The sequence below is a fragment of the Pinus tabuliformis genome, chromosome 1_1, assembly GCF_031772625.1.
Source record: "Pinus tabuliformis cultivar Carrire ecotype Pingquan chromosome 1_1, CPIR1, whole genome shotgun sequence".
Taxonomy (NCBI): Eukaryota; Viridiplantae; Streptophyta; class Pinopsida; order Pinales; family Pinaceae; genus Pinus; species Pinus tabuliformis.
Window position 1 is genome coordinate 55,321,445 of NC_142297.1, and position 8,379 is coordinate 55,329,823.

Below are 8,379 nucleotides of genomic sequence, written 5' to 3' on the forward strand. Positions count from 1 at the left end.
GACATAGCTGATCAAATCTACTAGCATTCTGCCCAGGTCATTCAGGTAGTGATATCCAATAGGAGGAGTCCTTATAGTTTCAGAGCTAGGCTGTAGAAATAACTGGTTAATTTTGGTAATCTGGGCACTTGACAGATTATTTCCCTTCTTTATTAAATCCAACATGGAAAGAGGGGTTAATGGCCTTGCAGTATGGAAATGCAGCATCTCATTTATGGCTTCTGGGGTGATGAAGAACAAAACAGAGCCTGTAGGACTGAGAACAGCTCTCTGGCAAGGATCATAGCATTCCTGGCACTTGTGGATCAAGTCTGGGAGGGCATTGACTTGAGGGAGGTTGTAGATGGGCAAATTTGAGTCCCAAATCCCTAAAATATCAGCTCCATTAAGGTGTTGGGCTTTTAGTTCATTGAGCATGTGGATATTGAACTTAGAACCCATTGGAAACCAATCTAACATCTGATAATCTACATCTCCCAGGGCTTTCCATGTTATCTCCCTTTGAGGGGAATTCAGAGGCTGGACATTCAGGGCTATTGGTGTCTCCATGGCTACTGAAGCCTTTGAACTGTAGGTGAACCGGTTTCAATCGAGCATAACAACAGAGAGGAATGTTTTCTTGCAATGGGAGTGAATTGTAAGAAACAGAAGGCAAATTGAATAAACCGTAGTTGAAATACTGTCTAAAGGATTGATAAAACAGTGGCAGGACTGACCAGGAGTATTTTCTGTGGTGAATCTGGTCAATTGAAATTTCTAGTTCATGACTGCGCGAACTAGCTGTGAATTCAGCTTAATTTGTCAAATGCAGCTCTGCAGGAGGTTTATGACTTCACTGGTTAAAGATGGGTGCAAGTCACTGTGTATTTAATGGTGAAAACCGTGTTTTACAGTCTCTTAATAGTTTGCTTGAGGAAATACGGATAAAACCAGGCTCATGGAATGATTTTGAGGAATACCTGGTAATTTCGCCGGTAAGAGTTGCAAATGCAGGTGCAATGGAGGCGCCGGCAGTCTTCGAATCAGCTTTAGTAGGTTGGCGCTGGTTTTAACGTGAGCAGCATGCAGAAATAGCTAGAGTTTCTATTGCCAAAAGTGGAAAAAACATGACCTTTTGGCCTAAATATGGATTTTTGGCAATATTGGCGCGTTTTTGGGATGACGTCAGCATGACGTCATCGGGTGGGGTCGGAGTCGGATGACGTCAGCATGACGTCACCAGGTGATGTGGCAGGCTGTGATTGGTCCACGGGGATAGTGAGATGGCGGCCACATCAGCGCGGGGTCGGACGAAGGAGTTGATGCGACGACGAGGTGGCAGTGACGTGGCTCTGACATGGGGATGACGCAAGTCCGGCAAAAAAGGTGGTAAGCGGAACAACGGTAATGGGTTTCTCGGACCGCTTGCAATACGGCGACAGTTTTGTCAGAGGCCGACCCGAGAAGCTGTGAGGGCAATGCGTGGCAGAGGCCTGACGTCACCCTCTGTCAGTTTCTCGGGTGCTAAACGTCAGACCTCGGGCCCAACCTGATATTCATAATAGCCGTCCAATCAAAAGTGCCCGATCGGACGGTTGACGGGTTGATGATTTGATCATATGATACGGAGGCGGGGGAAGGATTAAAATAACATATTTTTTGGAGTTTGCGCCCGGCGGAAATACTTAGGGATATGGTGTTTTATAATGTTTTTTCAATGTATTTTGTCGGAATGAAATAATGCGGGCGGAGACTTTGGATAAACGGCAAAAAGTGGGTTTTTGTATTATTTCATAATACAAAGAGGGTTATGGGTGAAACAAGGTCTTTTATAAGGTTTTCTTTAGCAAATGAAGGTTTTAATGGGCCAAATGAATTCAGAAGGGGGGAGGTGGTTTAGACTTAGGTTCATCAAAGTGACCAGATGCCATTTTGACCCCTGATAGAGAACATATGGCTATAATGCCAAGGGGAGGGATATTTATACAATGTTAGGGGTTTATACACCATGGTGTTATAGTACTAGGGGGAAGGGTAACATAGGGGAATTATATAATAGAGTTAGGGTTAATCTGGATGAAAGGAGTGGATGAGGGGAGATAATACTAAGTTTATTTGAAAATAACTTAGCTTAGGGAGTAGATCAAAATGAAAAGAGTTTTAGACAAGAAATGTGGCTTCTAATAGAACTAAGAACCACCACAAAACCACCAATTTTTGCATGAATCTCAACTGATGATGGGATGTTAGTTATGGATGGGAAGAGGGGAAGAAGGGAGGTTAGTCTCTCTCTCTAGTATCTGCTCTCTAGAGATTGGCTCTTCTAAAGTGCCTTCTTTCCAGCCTAAAGAATTTGCATACTTTTCAATGTGAGGCAGCCTAACATGTGAATAGTTACCCAATTTGTGTTTTATCCTCCCGAGGGAAATAAAATGATTACGGTCATAAGGTGACCATTTGAAACTGGTTTGCAATTTGAAACCCTCTAAGATGATGTCTGCCTCCTTCCATCCCTCCTTTCTTTTGTTGTACAAAAAAGGGCCTAGCTGGCTCCTTACCTTCAGTTGTACCTTCTTGTTTTTGCTTTGGAAATAGAAGTAGTCAGTATATCCAAACTGCCTGAAGTATTCTAGGGCAAACAGTCTCATAGGGACATATCTTGGCAGCCTGTAAGGGTCCAATTCATAGCCATATACTCTGATCACTGTGTGGTGTTGGTAAAAATACCAATCACCAATGCTGTAGGATTTCGAGAGATGGAGAATTCTCTGCATGTCATCGGTTAACCTTGGAGGAGGGACACCATACAACAATGTCATAGCTGGGTGAATGAACAAGTCTATAAACTCACAGTGTGTGTATGGTGATTGAGAAACATCATGGAAAACTGAAGTCCAATACACAACTGATCTTGGATTTCCCTGGGCATTAAGTTTCTTAAGTGAGATGGAGAAACTGTCTGGCTGATAAAACAAGAACAGGTGATAGATGTATGAGGTGTATCTGAACACCCTTTCCCTTGGCAGATTCATCACCTGTTCATGGATCTTGTCTGCAATATAGGTGGCATAATCATAGTGTACAGCTGGAGGCTTTCCAGGAGAAAACATGGACAGCATTGCCATTATAGTGCCATCAACATCCTCAATTCCCTTGTATCCCAGGACATAGCTGATCAAATCTACTAGCATTCTGCCCAGGACGTTTAGGTAGTGATATCCAATAGGAGGAGTCCTTATAGTTTCAGAGCTAGGCTGTAGAAATAACTGGTTAATTTTGGTAATCTGGGCACTTGACAGATTATTTCCCTTCTTTATTAAATCCAACATGGAAAGAGGGGTTAATGGCCTTGCAGTATGGAAATGCAGCATCTCATTTATGGCTTCTGGGGTGATGAAGAACAAAACAGAGCCTGTAGGACTGAGAACAGCTCTCTGGCAAGGATCATAGCATTCCTGGCACTTGTGGATCAAGTCTGGGAGGGCATTGACTTGAGGGAGGTTGTAGATGGGCAAATTTGAGTCCCAAATCCCTAAAATATCAGCTCCATTAAGGTGTTGGGCTTTTAGTTCATTGAGCATGTGGATATTGAACTTAGAACCCATTGGAAACCAATCTAACATCTGATAATCTACATCTCCCAGGGCTTTCCATGTTATCTCCCTTTGAGGGGCATTCAGAGGCTAGACATTCAGGGCTATTGGTGTCTCCATGGCTACTGAAGCTTTTGAACTGTAGGTGAACCGGTTTCAATCGAGCAGAACAACAGAGAGGAATGTTTTCTTGCAATGGGAGTGAATTGTAAGAAACAGAAGGCAAATTGAATAAACAGCAGTTGAAATACTGTCTAAAGGATTGATAAAACAGTGGCAGGACTGACCAGGAGTATTTTCTATGGTGAATCTGGTCAATTGAAATTTCTAGTTCACGACTGCGCGAACTAGCTGTGAATTCAGCTTAATTTGTCAAATGCGGCTCTGCAGGAGGTTTATGACTTCACTGGTTAAAGATGGGTGCAAGTCACTGTGTATTTAATGGTGAAAACCGTGTTTTACAGTCTCTTAACAGTTTTCTTGAGGAAATACGGATAAAACCAGGCTCATGGAATGATTTTGAGGAATACATGGTAATTTCACCGGTAAGAGTTGCAAATGCAGGTGCAATGGAGGCGCCGGCGGTCTTGGAATCAGCTTTAGCAGGTTGGTGCTGGTTTTAACGTGAGCAGCATGCAGAAATAGCTAGAGTTTCTTTTGCCAAAAGTGGAAAAAACATGATTTTTTGGCCTAAATATGGATTTTTGGCAATATTGGGGCGTTTTTGGGATGACGTCAGCATGACATCATCGGGTGGGGTCGGATTCGGATGACGTCAGCATGACGTCACCGGGTGATGTGGCAGGCTGCGATTGGTCCACGGGGATAGTGAGATGGCGGCCACATCCGCGCGGGGGTGGACAAAGGAGTTGATGCGACGGCGAGGTGGCAGTGACGTGGCTCTGACATGGGGATGACGCAAGTCCGGCAAAACAGGTGGTAAGCAGAACAGCGGTAATGGTTTTCTCGGACCGCTTACAATACGGCGACGGTTTTGTCAGAGGCTGACCCGAGAAGCTGTGAGGGCGACGCGTGGCAGAGGCCTGACGTCACCCTCTGACAGTTTCTCGGGTGCTAAACATTGGACCTCAGGCCCAACCCGATATTCATAATAGCCGTCCGATCAAAAGTGCCCGATCGGACGGTTGACGGGTTGATGATTTGATCGGATGATACGGAGGCGGGGGAAGGATTAAAATAACGTATTTTTTGGAGTTTGCGCCAGGCGGAAAGACTTAGGGATATGGTGTTTTATAATGTTTTTTCAATGTATTTTGTCGGAATGAAATAATGCGGGCGGAGACTTTGGATAAACGGAAAAAAGTGGGTTTTTGTATTATTTCATAATACAAAGAGGGTTATGGGTGAAACAAGGTCTTTTATAAGGTTTTCTTTAGCAAATGAAGGTTTTAATGGGCCAAATGAACTCAAAAGGGGGGAGGGGGTTTAGACTTAGGTTCATCAAAGTGACCAGATGCCATTTTGACCCCTAATAGAGAACATATGGCTATAATGCCAAGGGGAGGGATATTTATACAATGTTATGGGTTTATACACCATGGTGTTATAGTACTAGGGGGAAGGGTAACATAGGGGAATTATATAATAGAGTTAGGGTTAATATGGATGAAAGGAGTGGATGAGGGGAGATAATACTAAGTTTATTTGAAAATAACTTAGCTTAGGGAGTAGATCAAAATGAAAAGAGTTTTAGACAAGAAATGTGGCTTCTAATAGAACTAAGAACCACCACAAAACCACCAATTTTTGCATGAATCTCAACTGATGATGGGATGTTAGTTATGGATGGGAAGAGGGGAAGAAGGGAGGTTAGACATGCTTCTTTGCTTTGCTGCCAGCTGATAGAGAAGAAGGACTTCTCAGTCCATTGACTTTGCTTTGTGAAATAGGTTAGCACACCTTCAATTGTAAGGAATGACACTTCTGCAACCCCATCTACCTACCCATCTACTTGCCTAGCATTTTTTATTTCTTCTTGGAGGGTGCACTTAGGCTTGCAGACCCTTATTTGCCTTTTCTTTCTTTGGCCTTTTTCTTTTGTTTTTCTATCTACTTCTACCCTTATTTCTTCCAAGGTCCCAGATTAAGCTGTTGGGAGCCTTTCTCCTCTACCTAAACTACTTGTCTGCCAAGATTAAACAGTTTGGACAGACTTCTTTCTCTATTCTACAACTGAAAATTTAAAACATGGCATGATCCAGATTAGGCTGTTGGACCATCCATCAAAATTGAGTCCACATCAAGCTATAAGCACAGATTGTAATTCTCTTGGAAATATGTGATCTTTGCATCATCAAAGCAGAGCATATTTGGACCTTTTCATTGCCAATCATGAAATATGAAACCTATTGGTATAGGTAGCTAACAGTGGCTCCACATGGGGATGGTTTTTCATTTGAAAGACCAAGAACAGCAGGTCAGATCGCCTTGGCCCTTGACTGCTTTTATCAAAACTTTGAAGTTTGCTGCTTGGAAATGCCAAAATTGTGTACTTCCCTTCTTGGTAGACCTCTGATCCTATTTACCTTTTGCTGATAGTTAATAAACTTGAAAAACTGCATTTTTACATCCTTACAGAGAGTAATATATACACTTGAATATGTACAATGGAAACATCAGGCTGCACTTATGGGTGATAGTCAAAATAGTGCTTCAGCATCCTGCCATTCACAGGACCTTCATCCAAATCAGTTTCATTAAGACTTTTAAGGAAATAAGTGTTGTTTCCTTGTATTGCTTAGATACCAAATGGTCCTCTCCAAAGGGAGTCAAATTTTCCATGTTTTCCCTTATCCTCTCTTCTTGAATCCCACTTGAGGACTTTGTCACCAATTTTGAAATCTTCTGCCTTAGTTCTTCTGTCAAAGGCTTTCTTTAATTTTTCTTGTAGAACCTGAACTCTGCTGAAAACTTGGTCTCTAGTTTGCTGTAAACATATGATTTGATTGATCCTTCTTTGCATATCATTTGGTTCAGCTTGGCTTTCTTGAAGAAGCTTCATGACAGGCACTCCTAGTGATGAGGGAAATTTGGCTTCCAATCCATAAACCAACTCATATGGGCTGGTCCCAATTGATCTTTTGGTTGTTAGTCTATCTGCCCATAAGGCATTGACCAGCTTCTTATGCCAATTCTACTTGTTTTCTTCCAGCACCTTCTTTGTGATGTTTACTAGGCTTTTGTTTGATGATTCGGCCAGGCCATTTCCTTGGGGATAGTATGCAGTAGAATGGCCCAAGATAATGTGAAATTTATGGCAGAAATTCACCATCTTCTTGGATCTGAAAGCAGCAGCATTGTCTGTTATTATTTTGTCAAGACAACCAAATATAGCCAATATGTTGTTCTCCAAAAACTGAATGATTGTTGAATCATTTGCTTGTCTGCATGGAGCAGCTTCAATCCACTTGGTGAAGTAGTCTGTGGCTATTAAGATCCATCTATGTTGGCCTGAAGATGAGGGATGAATTTCCCCAATGAAATCCAAGCCCCATTGTTGAAAAGGTCTCTCTGTTGCAATAGGCCTCAAGGGAAGTGGCAGCAACTGTCTCTTTCCCTCAAATACTTGACATTTATGACATGAGGTTGTGAATTTCTTGACATCAGAGAACATGGTGGGCCAGTAGTAACCAGCCCTTAGTATTTTATCCACAGTGGACTTCCAGTACAAGTGTCCACCACAGTCACCTGCATGAAATTCTTTTATGATGTTGTCAGTTTCATTCTCAATTAGGCAGTTTAGCAATATCCCTTCATGGTTTTTCCAAAATAAATTTCCATCCATAACACAGAATTTAGAAGCTTTCATTTTTAAGAACCTACATTTAGTTCTGGACAATCCTGGGGGAGCACACAGGTTTTGCAATACATAACATATATCAGAGTACCAAAGGGATTGTTCAAAGGCTACATTGATCTTTGGAGTCGCCAGCTCCGGTTCACTGTCCAGCTGGTTGATGTCTAAGGCTTGGAAATTTGCTTATGTCATTAGTTTGGCCAACCCTTGCCCTTTTATTAGTTTTGTAGGTTTTATCTCAATATAAAAATCCAAAATGTTGGCAATCCACTTTCCTCTTCTACCCTCTAAATTTTCTTGGGTGAGAATGTCTTTAACAATAGGACTTGGTACATAGGCTATAACATGTGAATAAAGGATGTAAATCCTAAAGTCTTTGATAGCTTTGACCAAAGCATAAGCTTGTTTTTCCATGATTTGATATTTTAAAGGTGCATCTCTAAGAGCTCTGCTAAAGAAAGCAATTGGCTTCTCATTTCCTTGGTCATCTTTCTGTAACAAAACAGCAACAATAGTATGCTGGGAGGCAAAAGAGAAAATGATAAATTCTCTGTCAAATTGAGGATTGGTCAAGACCGGGGTTTCGGTAAGGGCCAACTTTATACCTTCAAAGGCTTGATTTGCTTCAACTATCCATTTCACTTTTGAATCTTTCTTTAACATGTTATTTAGTAATCTGATTAGTTCAGCTAAGTTTGGGATAAACCTTCTCAAGAAATTGATTTTTCCCAAAAATCCTTGCAGTTCTTTGATATTTCCTGGGTGGGGCATTTGTAGGATAGCTTGTATCCTATCTGGATCAATTCTAATGCCATCTTTAGAAATGATGTGGCCCAAGAGTTTACCTTCCTCTAAACCAAACAGGGATTTCTTGGGATTCAAGGAAATTCCATATTTCCTGCATGTTAGGAAAATCTGCCTTAAGTACTTTAAATGTTCTTGGTCAGATTTTGAAAAAGGTGTGAGGTCATCTAAGTAAATGACTAAAAA